This window comes from Miniopterus schreibersii, assembly GCF_964146895.1.
Source record: "Miniopterus schreibersii genome assembly, chromosome: 8".
In the NCBI taxonomy this organism is placed as follows: Eukaryota; Metazoa; Chordata; class Mammalia; order Chiroptera; family Miniopteridae; genus Miniopterus; species Miniopterus schreibersii.
Genome location: NC_138109.1, coordinates 76,392,978 through 76,413,822, shown reverse-complemented (window position 1 = coordinate 76,413,822; position 20,845 = coordinate 76,392,978). Strand labels below are relative to the sequence as shown.

The window sequence follows — 20,845 nt, the reverse complement described above, 5'->3', positions numbered from 1 at the left end:
AAATGTTTGAAGTAATAATGGCTGAGAAGTTTGATGACAGATATGAAACCACAAATCCAGGTAGCTCAGAGAACACTATGCAGGCAAATTCCAAAACACATACACATAGATACATGATATTAGAACTGCAGAAAATAAAATTTAAAGAGAACAACCTGAAGAAAGCCACAGGAAATAAACACCTTACCTGTAAAGGCACAAGAATAAGAATTAAATCAGACTTTTCTTCAGAAACCATGTAAGCAAGGAGAGATACAATCAACCTTGAATTTTGTATTTAGCAAAATTATCCTTCAAAAGTGAAGGAGAAATAAAGACCAACAAAAATTAAAGGAATTTGTTACCAGTATAACAGGCTGGCAAGAAATGTTAGGAGTTCTTCAGGGAGAAGGGAAGTGATGTAGGCCAGAAACCTGGATCTATCTAAAGAAAGGAAGAGGCTTCTCATCTCTGGGTTGTGGTTTCCTCTGCTGTTCATGAAGATGCAGCTCAAACTGATGGCTGTTAACACCAGATGCTGAACAAAGTGCCGGCCCAGCAGGGGCTGCGGCGGCGGTGCCTCGTGGGCGTCCTGGGGCGGGGGAGCCCAGCACGAGAACGTCAGGAACAATAGACCGAGGAACCGAAGGGGCAGGAAGTCAGCCCTGAAGTGCACTTCGTGAAGCAGGACGCTGGGAAGTCCCGCGGCACCATTGGACTTAGGCACACAGTGGCCGGTAATCAAGACAAACTGGAATCTGAGGATAGCTCAGTCCTGAAAGTTTCTTTCGGAAATGGAGAAGTTGTCCCCTGAAGACAGAACACAATGTTTTGAAAAGAATGAGGCCATTCAGGCAGCCCATGAAGGCCCGCGCAGGAAGGCCAGTGTCGGGTGGATGACAGAGTGCGCTTCCATTTTATTCTGTTTAACAGTGTGGATGGCCACCTCTAGGAACTTGATGGACGAATGCCATTCCTGGTGAACCAGGGCACCAGTGCAGAGAACTCGCTGCTGCAGGATGCTGCCAAGGTCTGCAGAGAAGTCACTTAGCATGAGCAAGGGAAGCCTGCTTTTCTGCAGTGGCCCCAGAAAGGCTAACCCACTGCTGCTCTGTTCACTGCTGGGTGTTGCATGCCCTTAGCTCTCCAAAGTGCCAGCTGTACGCTATGGCCAGAAAGCATTTGCTCCTTCCTTCTCTCACATCTTTGCGTTCTGTACTTTTAAGGCAATGCAGAGACTGACATGGATATTAAAGTCAAGAGCCTTTCTTGTAGATGAAATAGTGGTTGAGAGAATGTAAAAGTTCTTGATAGGGATAGGTGAGGTTGAGAAATTGATTTTGGTCTCTTTAAACTGGAGAAGATTGTGCTTTTTAAGAGTTCTTGCTTTTGGTGTCAAAAGAACCTTGTTAAAGTTTTTTTAGTGAAAGCTACCATAAGATTCATCTCTCATCGTATAGGAAATGCCAGAGTTAAGGGTGAGAGCTGGTCTTTCAGAGAGGATCTGACCTGCTCTTGGGTCCCAAAGGGAGGAAAAGTAATAGATTTTTCCTGCTTGTGGGTCACCTGTACAAGATGACCATTGCCCCATTATTCTTCTGACATTAGTGTTAATTTCAATAAGTTATGTGATTTGTATTTTTCATGGTGTTCATAGTCTTTTAAAATTAGGTATAAAAGAGGTCTTAACAGATCATGTAGGATTGTGCATTGGGCTTGATGTGTTCTTGAAATGTGTAGAAGTTGCCTTTAAGGCGAGACTTGGACATGAGCAGAGGGAAGGAAACAATGTGAGTAGAGATCGAGTGGGATTGTGGGAGTGTTGAGGTTCCACATTCTTGTATTTATATTTCCCTTTTATAATGGATCCCTGGCCTCTGTGCCTTGAAGGAGACAAAGTTAGGATAGTGCAAGATTGGTGAGGTGAGAGCATTGCATAGAGAGCAACATTTTGTACTAAGCTTTGTTATATCTGCTTCATCCCCATTAGGTAGATGTTGTCTTTGTTTAGTGTATACTCAAGAATTATTATTATTATTATTTAAAATTTTATTTTTGTTTAAAATATTACAGATGTCCCTTTTTCTCCCCAATGACCCGTTCCACCCTGTCCCACCCCCTCCCCAGTCCCTCTCCCCCATTGTCAGTGTCCTTGGGTTGTGCATATCTGCATATAAATTCTTTGGTTACTCTCTCTCCCTCCACCCACTCGCCCTCCTCTATCCCTCTGACATCTGTCAGTCTCATCTATGCTTTCACGTCATTGAATCTATTCTGTTCATCTGTTTATTAAGTTTTTTAGATTCCACATATAAGTGAAATCATGAATTATTTTTCATCCATGTAGAAATCTGTCATTTAAATAACTTAGGTTTTGAAAGTTATCCTGTTTTTAAAAGAAATCTGGCTGATGTTGGAACTTCCATCTAGCACTTTTCCCTCTTCTCTCTTGCCCCCCAAATCCTTCCCACACAATGGCTTATCCTTAGGAAGTCATCAGAGATGTGCCATAGGAAATGCTGTAGCACTTTCCCAGGATCATTCATACAGTGTAATTAGATACTTGCTCAACTGCTTAAAGATGTGAATTATGGTAAAAAAAATACAGCTACTCAAAATATGTGATGTGAAGGAGAGCAAATGTCTTTGTTTTTCAGGAGACTTTAAACAGTAATTTATTGTTTTCCATCACTCTGTGGGTTGATGGGGCAGTCCTTCCTGTTGTTATACATAGTTTTGGCTGCTACTCATGCAGCTGATTTCAGGTGGCAGCTAGGCTGGGCTGGAAGTGCAAGTTGGCTTGCCTCACCTGTCTGGTGTCTTGGTGCTTGCTGTTGGCTGGGATAGTTTGGTTCTCCTTCTCATGGCCTCTCAGGAAAGTGTTTTACAATATTTTTAAAATTAATTAATTAATTGATTAATTTTAATCCTCCCTTGAGGATATGTTTTTATTGAATTTAAAGAGAGAGAGAGAAAGAGAGAGAGAAACATTGATGTGAGAGAGAAACGGTACACAGGATGACTCTCCAACCAACTGAGCCACACTGGCCAGGGCAATATTTTTGAATAACCATTGGTGTTGAAGCCTTGTGGTTTTTGTGTTTTTCATATGTGAGGTAAAAATCTTAGTAATTTATTAGTTTTAAAAGTGTCCTTTTAAATTTAAGAAAATAGAGGCCTTTGCTAACTTGAATGAGTGATAATTCATACCTCTGTTTCTGGCTTGCAATTTGAGGGGGTGGTGGTCGCACAATGATGCTTTTATTTGGGGAAAGTACCTATGAGAATAAGTACAACATGTTTGTTCACAAGGCAAGGAAGTCTCAGAATCCTACTTTCTACCCCGTTTCTCCAGAATGGGCTAGTGACTTATAATGCATGGGTTTTTCCTTTACATTTTTCCCTGTCTTTGCAGATGATGTCACAAAGTTCTGCTAACGCCCTCTGATAAAATCAGAGGTGTTTAGAACTCACTTTAGTGCACCACTCCTGAGTTGCTGGCTCGCGTCTCCCTGCCCTGGGACCAGCCACCATGGCAGATCCCCTGAGCTGCAGTGTGCTGTGGAATTATGTCCTCTCAGACTGTACCCAGGCATAGGGGACACAGATGCCATTTTGAGTAGGACCTGAGCTTTTTCCAGAGTCAGACTCCTTGATGAGGCCACTGAAGAATTCTGGAAGGTCCCTTGATCGAACATTTCATGGTAGGTTTTTTGACATGTCCTCTAGATTGAGGTGCAAGCCTTTTTGGCACAGACTTTCTGCTTGAATATGACTAGTGCAGTGGCTGGCACATAACAATGCTCAAGAAATAGCATAATTTCTCTTTTCCCTGCAAGGGAGTTACAAAAATAGAACTTGGGGGAAATTTCAGAAGAGAGACCACTGTGTACAGCTGAGGTGGCTGAGGAGTATCTGTGGGTGAGGATGACTTGAGCCAGGTGCTGTCTGCCCGCTGTGGTTCTGGTACTGCTGTGGAAGGAGAGGAGTGACCAAAACAGACACAGCTATGCAACCTGTCTTGCAAGACAAACCATCAAATAATCGTGTAGATAAATATAAACCTACCTGGCAAGTGACCTAAATGTCCAATGGGAAAGTGGTAAAATAAATGATCATGTATTCTTTTCATTTAATGTAATGTAGTCTTCAAAATTGTTTCAGAGAATCATAAAATGATTGCAGTAACATTGGGTATTTAAAAATGGGGCTATAGAAGTATAATCTATAAAAACAAATGCTTGTTTGCCTATGCATGGGAAAGTTGGTTATATAGCACATTGAACAGGAGTTACCCAGTGATGAGACTGTGAGGCATAGACGGTGCTCTCGTTAAATAGTACTGGTTTTGTCAGGTGGCAAGTATATTTGTTTTTTCGTTGGATAACATCATGTAACTGTAAACACTTAGATGCTCTGTATGCTGTAACTGAAGAACTGAAGCCTTAACTGTTCTTTGTCTGTTCGTTGTTTCTTTTTGGTTTTGATGGGGTGGAGAAATAAGCTAAATGTCACTGAGGACTGTTCTTGCTTAGTGGGACCAGGTGGTCCTGGTGGAAGCTCATCCCGTGGGACTCCTGGAGATGTGAACTGTGGCATTGAACTCCTTTCAGTGTCTTCCCAAGCAGGATTCATCTTCCTCTGTCCATTGTTTGTTTTTTCTGGTATTTTTGAAGAGAAAAACTTGTGTTCAAAGGAAGTCTCAGGAATGCTTCTAGAGATAATGATGGGAGTTTGACTTCTATGTCTGTACGCCTCTTCATCTGACTAAGCCCTGTGTTATTAATCAAAATCTGGATCGTTGCGGATTATTTCTACTATTTTATAAGTGATGGGTCCCATCTTCTCTAAGATCTACCAAAAACTATGTTTTATTTGAAAGCTTTTCTCTTGGAAGCCACTCCAGTGTTATTACTTTTATTTGTTTTTGTTTTTTAAAGCACCTGTGCATTTTCAAGGGAAAAATTAAAAGTATTTATTATGGAGGTGCTGATAATATAACCATAAGGATAGAATACGGCGTGGAATTTGTCATACAATGTGAAAATTTTAGAAGTTTTCTGTTGAATCTGTAATATTTTTTTCTCTCAAGAAAGTTTTTCTTTCTTTATGTTCTGTTACTTATTTTAAAGACTCACTGGGTCATTTAAGCTCACATAGTTTTCATGGACAGATAATGTTGCATACAGCCTGTCTTTCATGACTTCTTGGACTTACACAATATCGTGCTTTGCACAATAGAGACAACAAGGCTTAGCCTTATGAAGACAGGGTTATTTTTACCTCATGATTTAAAAGATGCTCAAAAGATTTCCTACAGCTTTCCTTACACCCGAAATTATACAAGTAGTGAGTTATGCTTTTCTTATAGACTTTTCATTACGGTCTCTGTTATGTTACGAATATCTAGGATTGAAAGCAGCTGTTATCCAGAATCTTAACCAGAGTTTCCTGCCAGCCGCCTGGGAGGACAGAGCAGAATGACCAGGCTGGGGAAAGTCTCATTACTGCTGGGCCTTAGGGAACAGCTGGCAGGAAGCTGGTCTCACCACGGACTGCACGGCTGAGCCTGGTCCTGCAGTGACAGCAGCCCCTGCTGTACAGGGCTGTACAATTACTCGGAAAAGGGTGAGGATAATGCATATGCATCTTTCCTGCTTGAAACTGGTTGGCAGTTTATTCTCTTCACCAGTTAATTTATAATTGATTCCCTTTTTCTTTCCTTACCTGCCAATCACTGTTCTTTTCAGGGATAATTGCACGGAAGAGACTAGCATGTTTTACTAAAGTGTTTGTTATAGTTCTTTCTGCTATTATGTGATACTATGGATCCTTCCACCTCTGAACCACCTTCCCTTCCCTTTCTCAGTTCTTCTGCTTCTTGTGTTTTGAATGTGTTGGTGAAGGAGCACTTGAACCATTTTTGTGAAATAAATTTCCATTTACCAACATATGAAGAGTACACATTCAGGGACCCCAAACTGGTATATAATAAACCCTATGCAAGCAGTGTTTGAGAAATTGTAGCTGTTTATCCTGACACTGTGATGAAACGATGAAATCTAGCCTTTCTGCCTTTCTGAGCTTGGCTTACAGCCCGACATGTAATCCGTCTTCTAGAAAGATATTCACTAAGAGTACCGTGTGCAGCTGAAGGAGAGCCAGAGAGGCTCTCCATGGAGAACAGATCACATATTTCCTTTGTCACGTCCCTGCATCCTTAGATTGTCATGTTGAGAGACATGCCATCTTGCAGCAGGAAGGAGTTTGTTAGCAAGCACTGCCAAACATCTGGTTCCTTGTACTTCCCATGTAGCTCACAGGTGCAGATCTCAGGAAATTTGAGATTTTATCAGATACGGCTTTTACTTTCAAAAGTGTTTCTTTAAATTTTGGTTAGTCTTTTTATGTTAAAAAAGAATGTTTCTGTGTTGCTTGGTTACTCCATAGAATCATGGCATATTAATCCTTTCAGATATCTCTTTGTAAGCTGGCAGCTTTTGTAGATGTTTTAAAATCTGGTGTGTTTTTTTTCCTCTTCTGTCCAGGGGAAGAGAAATTGCTGCCCTGACCCATGTGGCTCAGTTGGTCGGGCATTGTCCTGAGCACCTAGAGGTTGCTGGTTCGATTCCTGGCACGTGCGTGGGTTGTGGCTCCATTCTCGGTAGGGGGCGTGGAGGAGGCAGCCAATCAGTGTTTCTCTATCTCCCTTTCCCTTCCTTCCTCGCCCTCTAAAAATCAATAATTTTTTATTTTTTTTCAAGGGAAGAGGAATCGCTGAAAACTACCTGCCATAGCATTCGAGGCAAATCTGTTTCCAGCTTGAACCTTGAAGCTATGGAAATTGTCAGAGTGATGCTATATTAATTTTTTGCTCCCTGATGCTAAGTGTACCTAACGAGAATGCTAAATGCTGCCCCTTCTACCACCCAGTGGCAGGCAGGGGCTGGATGGTCCCCACTGCGTTGTCTGCCTCCCTGTGCAGGGACTGGTTTCAGCTGCATCCGGCCTCCCAGCTTCCGGGATACATATAAGCATCACTCAGCTGCTGAAGAGCAGGAGCCACAAGCACTTCTGGTAGGGTGTACAGTCTTCCCACAGCTCAAGCAACAGGTTCCTAAAACACAAGTATCAGAAACGTTTTGCATGTATTTTCAGTCTAGCCATCAAAAAAATTGCCTGCTGTTTTAGGAAGTGCCACATTTTTTGCTTAGTGTTAAATTTATTTCAGTGATTATTTTTCTTATCAAGCATCATAAGAAAGGATGAAATGCAAATGACTAAATGATTTTGATAAATATGTGATGATGAATTAGTTACAAAACAATCATCAACCCAGTAGTGGTAAAGTCAGGAATTGCCAGTTTAAGGGAAAAAGTACAAAGTTTAATAAAAATATGAAAACATTTTAAATATCACAGAAAGTAATAGAAATGAATAAAAAAGCATACATTTTTAAGCATTAATTGACAAAATCTCACAATACTTAATGTTAGGGAGGAACGGTTGAGGTGACTTCTCACCTACTATCAGGAACATTCACAGGTACAACGTTTTTTGTGTGGCTGTTTGCCTGTATATTTTTACAATTTAGATTACACAGACACCTTTTTTTTTTTTTTTTTGCCATGACAGTTATCTCCTATCTTATCCTTCTGTAACTGGAGAAACTCCAAAGGAAGGTATCCAGGATTGTTCAGTATGGTGTTATTTTGTGTGACCATCAGTGTAGAGCTTACTGTGCCCCTGTTCTCTCTGATGTGTAACTGGCTCATTTTAGCTCCAGGGAAAGCCCAAGTTATGATGAGGACTGAAAAGACATTTTTTCTGGGCAGAATGATCATGGATTTGAGAGCAGGGGCCTTGGCATATTGTCAGGGGGAACACTTTATTTTCTTTAATCACATATTAACGTCATACACAGGGCCATCCTGGCAACTCTGCAGATGAAGCCTTGCCCACATGGCTGCAGTCCTGGGCTCAGACAACAGCTTTGAGATGCTCCTGGAGGTCCTCATCCAGGGCCAGCAGGGAGCAGAGATTGTCTGGGCCTGGGGCTGCTGGGGAAACAGCCAGGTTTCTCCTTTTTTTTCACTGCTTTACCACCTTTGTTAAAGCCTTGTCACTCCACTCCCTTTAGACACCTGGGCCTGAAGCATATGGGCCACATGGGAGCCCCCATTGTGCCCTCATTCACAGCCACAGTGCTCCACGAGCAGGTGTCAGCAGATGCTCAGAGTAGTGAGTATGGGAGCGGAGCATACAACACAGTTGTGCTGTGGTGACTGGTATCACTGACCTATTGATAGACCCTCTGTATTAATTTATGTATCAGCCTCTGTTTACTAACTTTAATTTCTTGTCTATGAATTCAACTAATTAGTGTAGCTAACCACTGTTTTAGCCAAACTCAGTACTAAGGGCATTATACACATGAAATATTGAGTGATTTGTAAAAACATAATCATGATAATTAATGGTCAGTCAGCTTAGGCTGCTGACAAATGCAGCTGCTCCTTTGCCCTGGTTCCTTTTGCCAGAGTGATATCTCAGTTAACACTCTAAGGAAATTGTGCCTAAGAGTCAGCCAATGTAACTCTCACTATCCACTCCCCCTCCCTCAAAAAAACCAAACCAAACCAACAAACAAAAAAACAAGGAAGGAAAAGAAAGTAAGATTTCTTCACTGTTTTTTATTTAGTAGGCACCATGCAAATGCACAATTTTTCTGTCAGTGAATCTTAAATCTACGTAGTGTGTGAAGGGGGTGAAGGCCACATACAGAAAGGTCCGTTGTGAGTGCTGACTGCCCAGAGGGTCTGCAGTGCGCCCTGCTCTCTGTGTGCCTCAGCTCGGAGATGACTTTCCCCTCCTCTGCTTGCTTACCCTCCTCCTGGGACTGAGGAGGACACAACCTGCCTCACTTGAGAGAAAGTCGTGTTGTTTCCCATTTCATGGGTCCCACTGAGCAATGATATTAACCTGGGCTGTATTGAATAACATACTCCTGGTTTATACAGCTAATTTTTGGTACATTTTGGGAAATTTTTCCCCCTTCAAAGATCAGGCAGGTGGTAGAAGAGATCTGTACTTAAAGAGCAGAAGAGGCCTTGAAATTCATGTTACTCTTGGTAGATTACCTTAAAAAACTGAACTTAATAGATTTTAAAATGACCAAATGTTTACCTTTTATACTAGTTAATGTTAAATCCGACATCCATTTATACTAGATTCCAGTATAGAGCAGTATTAAGGGCCTTCCTCTCTGCAAAATGTAAGAAAATAAATTGGGAAGAGACTGCCTATCAGGTTTTTAATAAATTATGTAGGAAAATATTTTAATTTTGGCAGGTCACTCAGTCTCCCTTTCTCACATCCTTCACCCCAAATTCGCTGTGAGCATCGTTATTTGAGAACACAGTCTAGAGAATGGTGTGGTCTTGCAGAGCAGTCCTGCTGTTCCGTTAGTTTTGAGCATGAATGATATGAAGGTAGGAGGCCCCCGCCTTCCTTTCTACATTAGGATCTTTGTGTCAGTCTGTTCATGGACATTGTCATGTTGTAAAAAATTAACAGCTTAAGATTCAGGTTCTGGCTGAGCTCTCTTCCTAAGAGTTCCTTTAGGATCATGGGGAATATCTGCCTCAGTTTCCTAAGCCAGTCCCTCTGGTGCATCACACCTGTGAAATATACTATATCTACCTCTTTTGATTAGTGTTACTTTGTGATTTTGAAGCGTAATTGATGACGGTGTGTTTTAGGTGTATTGATGCCTCGTATTTTATTTCTTTAGTCTTTCAAGATATGACATGAAGTTGTTAGGAATCCTTTTGTAGTAAGAATGACTTCTAAACCATTCTGCTTGTGAGCACCTTTTCCCCTGCAGCTCCAAGGTCTGGAACTTTGTTCTATGAACCTGAATGTCAACAATAGGGAAGTTTACTTACTGCAGACAAACCCAGTTATGTGCTAAAGAGCTCTTCTTCCCCCCCCTGCTGCTCCCAGACATTATCTTATAAACAAACCTTCACCAGCCAACTTTTGCTGTGGAGGCAGCCATGGTGAAATTAGCCACTCTTGACCTTGATCTGAGGGAATACACTGTCTGAGAAGTTAGAGGGAGGGAGAGCTTCTAGTGCTACCGTCCCAGCTGCAAGGTCAGAACATACCTTTCCAAAATGGTCCTGTTTTATGTAGTGGGTGGATCCTGGTTAGGTAGATTCTAAGGTGGATAGAATCTGGGTTTGTGCTGTTTCAGTTACCCAGTGGCCTGCTAGATTTCCAACTAATCTAGTGAACATTGTTTCTATGAAAAATGTGTTGTTGCCAACGAACTTATAAAGCAAGTTGAAAGGATGTAATCCTTTTGTTACTTGAAGTAGAGTACTTGGTACAGTATTGTTAAGTTTCTGTAGCATACTAATTTCCAGAATTAGTCATGTGCTTTACCATATTCAGTTTCTTCCAACCTTAGAGTGGTCGTTCAAAATGATGTGAGTGAAATCTAGAATGAACTCACCAGTTTCTTTTTTTTTTTTCTCCCTTGACATTACCTTCAATGTGAAAGTCACGTATTAAAAGATAGCATGCATTTATTTAATTCTTTAGGATTTATTTTCACATGCATGACTTTAATTTTTTTTGACAGTATTACAGATGTTCCCCCTTTACTTCCCATCCACCCAGTCACCTCCCCCTCCAGGCCTTCACCACACTCTTGTCTTGTCCATGGGCTTTGCATTTATGCCTACATGTTCTTTGGTTAATCTCTTCCCATTACCCTCCACCTCCTCCCCTCTGAGGTCTGTCAGTCTGTTCCATCCATCATGCCTCTGCACCTGTTTTGTTTGTCAGTTTATTTTGTTCTTTAGATTCCACATATAAGCAAGATCATGGTTACATATGTCTTTCTCTGTCTGGTTTATTTCGCTTCGCATAATAATCACCAGGTCCATCCATGCTGTCTCAAAGGGTAAGAGTTCCTTCATTTTTTTACAGCCACATGGTATTTCATTGTGTAAATGTACCACAGCTTTTTTATTCACTTATATACTGACTTGGGCTGTTTCTAGATCTTGGCTATTGTAAATAGCACTGATATGAACGTAGGGGTGCATACATTCTTTCTGGCTGGTGTTTCAGGATTCTGAGGATGTTTTCCCAGAAGTGGGATCGCTGGGTCAAAAGGCAGTTCTATTTTTAATTTTTTGAGGAAACTCCACTCTGTTTTCCATAGTGGTTGCACCAGTCTGCATTCCCACCAGCAGTGTACCAGGTTCCCCTTTCCCACACCCTCACCAGCACCTGTTTATTGATTTATTGATGGTAGCCATTCTGGCAGGTGTGAAGTGATACCTTATTGTGGTTTTAATTTGCATCTCTCTGATGATCAGTGACTTTGAACATTTTTTCATATATCTCTTGGCCATCTGTTTGTCCTCTTTGGAGAAGTGTCTATTCATGTCCTTTGCCCATTTTTTAGTTGGATTGTTTGTCTTCCTTGTGTTGAGTTGTATGAGTTCATTATATGTTTTGGAAATTAATCTCTTATCAGATGTATCATTGGCGAATATGTTGTCCCATACAATGTGTTACCTTTTGATTTTGTTGATGGTTTCTTTTGCTGTGCAGAAGTTTTTAGTTTGATGTAGTCCCATTTGTTTATTTTCTCCTTTGTTTCTCTTGCCTTAGCAGATGTATTGGCGAAAATTCTGCTACGTGAGATGTCTGAGATTTTACTGCCTATGTGCTTTTCTAGGACATTTATGGTTTCATGACTTACACTTAAGTCTTCTGAGTTTATTCTTGTGTATGGTATAAGTTGGTGGTCTAGTTTCATTGTTTTGCATGTACCTGTCCAATTTTCCCAGCACCATTTATTGAAGAGACTCTCTTTACTCCATTGTATATTCTTGCCTCCTTTGCCAAATATTAATTGACCATAATGGCGTGGGTTGATTTCTGGGGTCTCTGTTGGTTTCATTTATCTATATTCCTGTTCTTGTACCAGTACCAGGCTGTTTTGATTAAAGTGCCTTTGTAGTATAATTTGATATTTGGTATTATGATCTTTCCAACTTTGTTCTTCTTTCTTAATATTATTGAGGCTATTGAGGGTCACTTTTGGTTCTATATAAAGTTTTGGAATATTTTTTCTAGATCTCCGAAATATGCCATTGATATTTTAATAGGGATTGTGCTGAATCTGTAGATTGCTTTGGGTGGTATGGACATTTTAATGATGCTAATTCTTCCAATCCATGAACACAGCGTATACTTCCACTTGTTTGTATCTTCCTATATTTCTTTTTTCAATGTCCTATAGTTTTCTAAGTACAGGTCTTTTACCTCTTTGGTTAAATTTATTCCTAGGTATCTTTTTTTAATTAAAATTTTTTTGTTGTTGTTGCAATGGTAAAGGATTTTTTTTAGTTTCTCTTTCTGAGAGATCATTATTGGTTTATAAAAATGCCATCAATTTCTGGATGTAATTTTGTATCTTGCCACTTTGCCAAATTCATTTATTAAATCTAGCAGTTTTTTGTATGGAATCTTTAGTGTTTTATATGTATATTACAATGTCATCTGTGAATACTGACAGTTTCATTTCCTCCTTTCTATTTTGGATGCCTTTTACTTTTTCTTCTTGTCTGATCAGTGTGCCTAGGACTTCCAGTACTATGTTGAATAAGAGTGGTGAAAGTGGGCGTCCTTATCTTGTGTCTGTTCTTAAGTGAAACACTTTTAGTTTTTGCCCATTGAGTATGATGTTAGCTGTAGGTTTGTCTTATGTAGCCTTTATTATTTTTGAGGTATGGTCCCTCTGTTCCCACTTTGAGAGTCTTTGTCATAAATCGGTGTTGAATTTTATGGAATACCTTTTTTTTAATCGAAGATATATTCAGTGATGTCAGTGGGGTTTTAAAGTCTTCTACTATTGCTGTCAATCTCTCCCTTAAAGCCCACCAAGAGTTTTTTAAATATATATTCAGGTGCTCCTATATTTGGCGCATATATGTTTACAAGGGTTATATTTTCTTGTTTGATTGATCCCTTTATTATTATGTAGTGTCATTCTTGTCTCTTTTTATGGCCTTTGTTTTGAAGTCTGTTTTGTCAGATATTGCTACTGAAGTTTTTTTTATTTCCATTTCCTTGGAATAATTTTTCTTTCAGTTTACTTTCAGTCTGTGAATCTCTTGTTCTGAGGTGGGACTTTTGTAGACAGCATATATATGGGTCATGGTTTCTTATGCATTTAGCCACCCTTTGTCTTTTGATTAGAGCATTTAATCCATTTACATTTAAGGCTCTTATTGATAGGTACTTATTTATTCCCATTTTTATTTATTTTTACCCATGTTCCTCTCTCTGTTGATTTCTTCTTCTTCTCAAAGCAGTCCCTTTAACATTTCTTGCAATACTGTTTTAGAGGTAATGTACTTCTTTTGTCTTTTTTTGGTCTAGGGAGCTCTTTATTTTGCCTTCAATTTTAGATGATAGCCTTCCTGGATACAGTAGTCTTGGATGCAGGTCCTTGCTTTTCATTACTTTGAATACTTTATGCCACTACCTTTTGTCTTGAAGTGTTTCTGTTGAGAAATCAGCTAACAGTCTAATGGGAGCTCCCTTGTAGGTAACTTTCTGTCGTTCTCTTGCTGCCTTTAAGATTCTTTCTTTGTCTTTAATGTTTGCCATTTTAAATATGATGTGTTTTGGAGTGGGTCTCTTTGTGTTTATCTCGATTCGGACTCTCTGTGCTTCCTGAACTTGTGTGACCTTTACCTTAATACTTAGAGAAGTTTTCTGTCATTATTTCTTTAAACAGGTTCTCTATTCTTTCCTCACTTTCTTCTCCTTCTGTGTTCCCTATGATGTTGTTATGTTTCATGTTGCCCCAAAGTGCCCTTAAACTAATCTCCTGCTTTTCAATTCTTTTTCTTTTTGCTGCCCTAATTGTTTTTTTCTACCTTGTCTTCCAAGTCACTAATTCGATCCTCTTCTTTATCCAATCTACTTTTAATTCCTCCCAGTGTATTCTTTTTTTTTTTTTTTTTTTTAATATGTCTTTGATTTCAGAGAGAGGAAGAGAGAAGGAGAGAGATAGAAATATGAATGATGGGAGAGTCATTGATCAGCTGCCTCCTGCATGCCCCCGGGGGATTGAGCCCACAACCCGCGCATGTGCCCTGACCGGGAATCAAACTGTGATCTACTAGATCATAGGTCGATCCTCAACCTCTGAGCCACACTGGCCAGGATCCCAGTGTATTCTTGATCTTAGATAGGGCATTCTTCATTTCCAACTGGTTCTTGTTCATGTTTTCTGTTTCATTTTTCACACTGTTGTTGTTCCCACTAAGTTTCTTGTAATTCTCACTAAGTTTTATGAACATCCTTATAACCACTATTTTGAACTCTGTATTTGATAAATTGCTTGCTTTTATTTTATTTAGCTGTTTTTCAGGAGATTTCTCCTTTTATTTAATTTGGGTTTTTTTGGTCTCCCCATTTTATCTGCCTCTGTGTTTATTTCTATGTATTAGATAGAAGTGTTATGCATTTCAGTCTTTGTGGGATGGCCTTATGTAGTAAGAGTACTGTGGAACCCAGTGGCGTAGACTCCTTGATTTCCTGAGCTGGATGCTGTAGGAATGTTCTTTGTGTGGACTATGTGGACCTCCTGTTGTACTTGTGTCTCGATTACTATTGGGCACGTCTGTGTGTGCAATCAACCCTCAGGCTAGCTGAGTGTGAGGCTCAACTCTGACCATGTCATGCAAGTTTTTGTACAGTCACTGTCAGAACAAAACAAGACAAAACAAAGCAAAAGAAAAAACAAGACAACAACACAAAAATCCTCAACAACATCAACAAAAAGAGTTGGAAAAACAAAGAATAATAATAGCCAAAATAATAAAAGAAGAGATACTATATGAAAGGAAAGAATAATAAGAAGATAAAAGTAAAAGAAAAAAGAAAGAGAAAACAATGGTTAGGAAAAGCAAACCAGAAGAAAAGTAAAACAAGAGGAAGGGTAGAAAATAGAAAAGGAAAGAGAGAAATATACAATATTAAGGAAAAAAGAGAAGAAAAAAGAAAATATACAACAGCAAAAAACATAAAAATAAAGTAAAATAAAAAAATAAAGATAAAAATGAAGCTTGCTGGATCCTGTTCTGATGGTTTCCGAAGTCTGCCACTTGGTCCGATGATTCCTGGCCTCCTGGCATCCTGTCCACAGCTATAGGCGATCCATAGTATGTGGCTGCCTCTGTAGGGCTTGGCTTGTAGAAGGTGCAGATTCAGGGACTGCGGGAGTAAATGACACTCCTGATCGCTCTAACTCTAAGTCTTGAACCCTTAATGAACAAAGTTTCCTCAGAGTCTTCTGCAGAGACCTTTCCGAAACCAGCTCACAAAGGAGGAGGTAATGTTGATTTTTATTAAAATCCTGGTTTTCGGACTCTCCTGACATTGGCTCCACTGCTGACACACAGTAGTGGGGACACCTGATGCTGCTGGCGACAGGCACATTCCTGAGGGATGCTGCACTCACTTGGAGACTCTGTCCTAACTGCCATTAGCAGGGTCTCTTCATCGATTGTCATTATTGTACTGCCATGGTTGAGGTGCCTGTGTTTTTACTCACAGTATTTTTGATACCAAATAAATACTAATTCTTCTACTATCTGACACCAACTGGGTTTTCCTACAATTAAATTCAATTCTGCACTTACTATCCAGATTTGGCTTAGACTCCGCAGGTAAAGGACTCATTCTCACCTGTCTTCTCCCAACTTCAGATGCTAGATTGGCTCACAGAACTCAGGAAAATACATTACTTAATGTTATTGGTGTATTATGAAGGACATCACTCAGGAAAAGCTGAATGGAAGAGATGCACAGAGTGGTGATTGGAAAGATTGTAGGGTGGGGCAGTTGAGCTTCTTAGGGTATGCCATCATCCCAACACCTGGATGTATTCACCAACCTGAATGTTCTGTGAACCCCATCGTTTAGGAATTTTTTTAACGTATGTTTTATTATGTAAGCATGATTACAGCCAATACAGGGATATGGATTACAAGAAAATTCAGAGACATCTCATCAAAGGAATTTCATGTTCATTAACTGACCCCTTTGGATTATGCCTTCTGGCTCTCCTGGAGATATTAATTCATTCTATTCAGATGGGGTAGTTAGATCTGCCTAGTAAGAGCATGCAAGCATTTGAATAATCTTGGTAACTTTTAAAGATTGTACAAATGTTAGTATTGTAGGAAACATTAAGCCAACACATGTTGATTAATTATCGTATTCCAAATATACTTTGGACTGTTACTTCTTAAGGACTGTGAAATTTTCAGGTTTATTCTTAGGGCATCTTTGGATAAAAGATTTAATTTTCTCTCTTATTTTGCTTGGCTGATTTAATCATGGTATTCTTCATTTTAATGTCACCTTTTTCAAGGTGTGTTTGCTAGACTAATGATTTGTAGTTGTAAGGTGCTTTGTATTTATATACTGATAATGTGAGATTCACCAGAGTCATGTTTCAAATCTTCTTGGAGCACTTAAATATCCTGCTTCCCCTGAGTACAGGGTTCCATGTTATACCTGTTATATTTCTTCTTATTTCTGGCCACAGAGAAGGCCTTAAAAAATAGCATTCACCTGGTGGCTGGGATTTCCTTTTATCTTACCCGGAAGGTTAACTTTACTGGCATTCATCTCTATTTCTTTTTGGAATATTAGACCTGGTAGTGGAATATCAAAGGTTAGATACAAGGAATGACATATATAAGGGAGAACTGAGGATTAGGTGGCCTAGGATCACATTAGTTGTTACTAGGTCAATATGGGTTAAGTCTAAAGAAAGTATGACAGAACTGGACCATGAAAAGAGGTATAGGTAATATTCCCAAGTGGTCATGGCATATTTCAGAGCACACTTGCTGCTGCTTAGGGTTTAGTGCCACTCCTTTATAGTCACTGGTTTTAAAGGGGGCATTACTCTGAACCCCTTTGTCCAACATTACATATGTAACTTATGATCTCAGAGGGAACTTGTATGAGGATGTATGCATGGTTTAGTGAAATCATCTTCAGTTTCTTCAGCCCTTATGTGCCATTTACTTTGTAATGACTTCAGATGCTACATTATTTCATTTAGTTTTCACAGAACTTTATGAAATGGATTTTTTTTTATCCCTATTTTCAGACAAGAAACTGCAGTCCTGGGAGGTAACATGAATTGCTCAGGCTCCAGGTTAGATTTGGAAGGTACTGGAGCTGGGATTCAAACCCAGGGCTGTGTCACTGTGGTAACCTGTTATGGACACTGAGCACCTACTATGTAGCAGGCACTGGACTGGGTACTGGAAATGCAAAGAAAAATTAAACTGCCCTCCTCTTAAGGAAGATAATACATCATCTTCATTGGAATGCTAAGGAGATTCCAAAATGACTTAATTAAAAGCACTGCATAAATGCATTACATTATATTAGGTTGGAATGTTTTCCTGCCAACATGAAGTGCCAAGAATCAATAGAAGACGTATATGGTTATGAAAAAGAAATGAGCAGAGCCATGGAAAGGCTAATTGAAAGCATGGAATGTTAAGAAACCTCCAGATTTATTTATGTGAAGTTTGGAAGATGCTACTCTAGCAGTTTCTGGGCTGGTTTTGATGATTGATGATATACCGAAAATAGCTGAGCTACTCAGATTAACTCGAGTTGCTTTATTGAATCCATGCTTTCTCAGACAACGCTACTTTCAGTGCACCTGAAGCACACACCTGTGCTGTGTTGGGTGTAGGGTGTTTTAGAGTCAGAGAGGAAGTGAAGCAAACAAGGGCTATATGATGTGGCTTCTACACCATTTCTCAGTACACCACCTATGATGTTGTGCCAGAGCACCTTGTGATGTGCGAAGAGCCAGTAGGGGCAATGCTCATGCTTGGAAAGATGGTTAGAATCAAGACCAGGGGTGAGCTGTATTGAAAACATAGGAGTCAGGACTAAGGAATACAGAACAGTGTTACAAATGTGCTTTTACTTTGCAAAATGAGTAATTCTTAGTTGACCCGGCCCTTAGGTTTATAGGCGAGGAATGTTATACTAATATTGTTTCTTATGTGGCTTCTTGAATTCATTCCGAAATACTTTAGTTTTGTATTGGTAACTTCTAAAATGTACCATTCTGCTTTTTGGATTGCCTAGGCACTTTTGATCACCAAGTACTGTTTTGATGGAATCATGTCAGTAAAATTAGAGAAAACTAAAAGATGTGCTTGGGAGCCATTAATATCTAAGTGATACTGTATATTTTGATTTTATCCGAAATAGATGGGAAAGGGGGAAAAATAAATTTGTGTATATATGTCTGTGTGTGTGTGTGTGGTATATACACACGCATATGAAATCAACCTCATTTCCTCTGTAGCATTTATAACCATTTTGATTTTTGCAGATGAAGAAATTGTGGTTTCAAGATATGAAATGACTTGCTAGGTAAGACAGAGTTTGAATTTGAACCTAGGACTTTTCCCTCCCAAACTCTTGTTTTTGCTGGACTATGCTGCGGTCTCTGCCTTGAAATGACTGGATTGCTGTTATCAGCAAGATTGTAAAACTGATGGTGAAGGTGTAGTGTTGTTTTGATTTACTTATTTTGAGCACCACAATTATATTAAGTAGATATTTTCAAGAGAATCCTAGTATCACTTTATTTTAGTAAAGCTCTCTGGCAGTAGAGAAATAAAGTGGTTTGATCATGCATGGCATTATGGAGTGCAGGGGGTGTGAATCTAAAACGTGTGTAAGAAAAGCCCTGCCTGGCTAGGTTTTGAGCCTTTTTGAAAGGAAACGTGTAATCACTTAGAGTAGAATGGCTGGTCTCTGTATAATTGGTATGGTTTTTTTTTTTAATCTTCACTCAAGGATATATTTTTTATTGGTTTTAGAGAGAGAAGAAGGGAGAGGAAGAGAGAAAGGGAGACAGAGAGAGACAGGGAGGGAGGGAGGGAGGGGGAGAGAGAGAGAGAGAGAAACATCGATTGGATGCCTCCTGAGTGGTGATCATACCCGCTACTGGGTATATGCCCTGACTAGGAATCAAACCCGTCCGTGACCTTTCGGTGTACGGGGTGATGCTCCAGCCAACTGAGCCACGCAGGTCAGGGCTATGTATAATTATACATAGAAATCCTTTTTGGGAACCGCTACTTGTGAAACTGTTACTTGTTTGTTGTGCTTCTCTCATCTTGACTGGCCTATGGCATCTTGAGCAGTCCCTAGCCAGGTGTTAGAATGACAACGTACCACGTAAGTGTCTGGGTTTTGACTTTGAACTCCGGCCTCGTCACCTTGTTTGCTTGACACGTCATCTGCTGTGTATTCCCTGTTCCCTTCTGGCTCTCAGACCGGACTAATCAGTGAGCATCCAGTTGGAGCCTCACCCCTCCATGCATGCCTTCCCAGCCCTCCTCGCACTGCTTCTCCTCCTTGCCTCTGTGGGACTTTAGGGCTGGCCTCCTGTTAATCCTATTTTCTTCTGTAAGTGTATTTCTTACTCCTATATTGTTACTATCCCGGTGCCTCAGCTTCACGCTGTTAAAGTCTTTGATGTCATGGATGGTGCTAAACAACAGTATTTTGTGCAAAGCAGTACTTTAAAGAATCGTCTTCTTCATTATTTAGTGTAACTTTATTTTAGTAAAGCTCTCTGGCGGTGGAGAGGTAAAATGGTTTGATCATGCGTGGGCTTACAGAGTGCAGGGAGCGTGCCTCTCGTGGGACTCGGTGGAGGAGTGCTCGTGCCCTCCTGCTTGGGAGATCCGTTTGGCAGTGTATGTTCAAATTTTAAAAACGCATTAAACCGTTTGACATTGCAATTCAACTTTTGGGAGTTTATCCTAAAAATGCTAGTATGTGTATGCAAATGTGTACAAGAGTGCTCTTTATAGATTTATCCATTTTACCAAAATATTGGAAAAATTTTAAATATTTGTCAATAGGGAAATTGCTTAATATATTGTGGAGCTTTCATCTGATGGAATACTGTGGACCATTTAAAAGAACGAGGTAGATCTATATGCATTACTGGATTTTCATTGTATACCATCAGTGTAAGTTCTTAACTGATTAGAATAAGTTGCAGAATGGTATGCTAACACTTGTGTAAAAATTAAATTTGTCGGAGAGGGGTGTGTGTGTGTGTGTGTGTGTGTGTGTGTGTTTGTACTTACAAATATAGAATTATATAGCGTAGCAGGGAAACATGCCTATAGGGAGGTACAGAGGCCATGGAAGTTTACTTTTCACTGTTTACCTTTTTTTTTCTTTTTCTTTTTGTTAATTCTCACCTGAAGATATTTTTTCCATTGATTTTTGAAGAAAGTGGAAGGGAAGGAGAGGGAGGGAGAGAGAAACAGAGAAATGTCAAAGTGAGAGAGACACATCAATTGGTTGCCTTTTGCACACCCCCGACTGGGACTGGGGATCAAACCTGCAACCCAGATACATGCCCCCTTGACCAGGAGTTAAACCTTCAACCCTTCCATGCGTGGGCAGACTGTCCACTGAGCCACACAGACCAGGGCTGTTTACCTTTTATAACATTTGAATTTTATTGCCATATATATGATTTATCTCTGAAAAATATTTTTTTAAATCCTCACCTGAGGATATATTTATTGACTTTAGAGAAAGGAAGGGGGTGGGAAAGAGAAAGAAACATCAATGTGATGGAGAAACATCAATGTGATGGAGAAACATTAATTGGTTGCCCCTCATATGCGCCCCAATGGGGAACTGAACCTGCAGCCTAGGTATGTGCTCTGACTGGGAATTGAACCTG

At 39.9% G+C, this 20,845-nt stretch overlaps 1 protein-coding gene across 7 annotated transcripts in view; it reads left to right on the top strand.

Moving 5' to 3' along the window:
• FARS2 (phenylalanyl-tRNA synthetase 2, mitochondrial) overlaps window positions 1–20,845 on the top strand; it is a 458,022-nt gene that overhangs the window by 70,539 nt on the left and 366,638 nt on the right. The window contains exon 2 of one of the 7 annotated variants that reach the window (XM_081143639.1): window positions 18,458–18,498. The exons of the other annotated variants lie outside the window; for them this stretch is intronic. The gene's annotated coding sequence lies outside the window, so the exon portion shown is untranslated. The remainder of the gene's footprint in view (window positions 1–18,457; window positions 18,499–20,845) is intronic. 7 annotated transcript variants of the gene reach the window in all.